This window comes from Sinocyclocheilus grahami, unplaced genomic scaffold, assembly GCF_001515645.1.
Source record: "Sinocyclocheilus grahami isolate Dianchi unplaced genomic scaffold, SAMN03320097.WGS_v1.1 scaffold27602.1, whole genome shotgun sequence".
Lineage (NCBI taxonomy): Eukaryota > Metazoa > Chordata > Actinopteri > Cypriniformes > Cyprinidae > Sinocyclocheilus > Sinocyclocheilus grahami.
The window spans coordinates 1-1,217 of record NW_015520416.1 but is presented as its reverse complement, the minus strand read 5'-3'; the positions used below and the strand labels follow the sequence as shown (position 1 = coordinate 1,217).

The following is a 1,217-nucleotide window of genomic DNA, read 5'->3' as shown; positions in this document are numbered from 1 at the left end:
TTTTTTGAAAGCGATAGTTTTTTTCAATCAAAGTTACCTTTTCCCATAGAAATTAAAACATTACATATGTTCCTCCATTTGAAGTTCTCTCATACAGCTTTTTTTTCATCATCCATGTATCTTTGATTTTTTTTTTTGGACCTCATAATCAAAATGTCAACTCATTCTTGCAGTAAAAATAAGGTGACTTCTGCCAGACTTCTCCACTCATTTATACCCAATCACCAATTCACACCTTACATTGTTTTTTTCTTCTTCTCAATAATCTGTTACACTCAGATGCTCGTCACAAGCTCTGTCGCTACTTCCATTTCATTGTGATTTTATAAGATTTTTTTCATTCACATAAAATCAGTGCTTAGGAGCTGCATATTTCATTTTGTTTCCATTAAGATTGTATTATTATGCTTGTTTACAAGCTAAAATAATAAATGAATACAGGTCTTGTTTGGATCCTTCATAATTGTTGATATTTTATCACCAATTTGCACATAACGGGGCACCTTTAAAGAGTCTTCATATTTTAACTTACATAATCCTCAACCAAGTTCATTCAGATAACGTTCATAATTAAATTCACACAGCAAAATGGAAAACATGTTTTAAATACATTGGTACGTCTCCAGTGATTAAAATCAATCCTGAGAGGACATCCAGAGATAGAGCCATATTTAATGTTTCTGCACTCTGGATTAGGCTTCAGACAGTATCATCCTGTTGAAATAACAAATAAAGTGTAAATATGCATATTTATGATGGGGGAAAAACATTTGATGTGTTACGTTTTCTTTGTGTAAAAAATGGAAAAAAAGGATTTATTACAATTATTTATTATTTCATGGAATTTAGCACATTTTTCACCTGTTGAATTTACTCCATCCAGTGCATCTGTTTCCTTATTTGCCCTCAGTATGAGTCCAAGCTAATTGTAAAGTGTTGACAAATGAACAGAATGAAGGCATTAGGATTGACGCCATCTGTGTCCGATGTGTGAATTCCAGCTATGACTAAGTTGAATCAAAAATGAAAATATTGTTTACTCTTACTCTCTTTGGGAAATGATTTTACTCATTTGAGTTGCCATTTCAAAGCTAAAACAATTTATTGCATCCACTAATTAAAAAAAATACCATAAGCAAGCATGTTACACATGCTAGTGACAAATTTACACCGCAAAGGTGGCACAGAAGTGCTTCTGAAGTGGCATTTAGGTGTCT

At 32.5% G+C, this 1,217-nt stretch overlaps 1 long non-coding RNA gene across 1 annotated transcript in view; it reads right to left on the bottom strand.

The window, feature by feature from the left end:
* Nucleotides 1-1,199, bottom strand: part of LOC107580226 (uncharacterized) — a 1,492-nt gene extending 293 nt beyond the window's left edge. The window contains exons 1-2 of the long non-coding RNA XR_001608609.1: nt 862-1,199; nt 38-714 (exon numbers count right to left, since the gene is read on the bottom strand). This is a non-coding gene — a long non-coding RNA (uncharacterized lncRNA). The remainder of the gene's footprint in view (nt 1-37; nt 715-861) is intronic.
* Nucleotides 1,200-1,217: the final 18 nt, after the last annotated feature.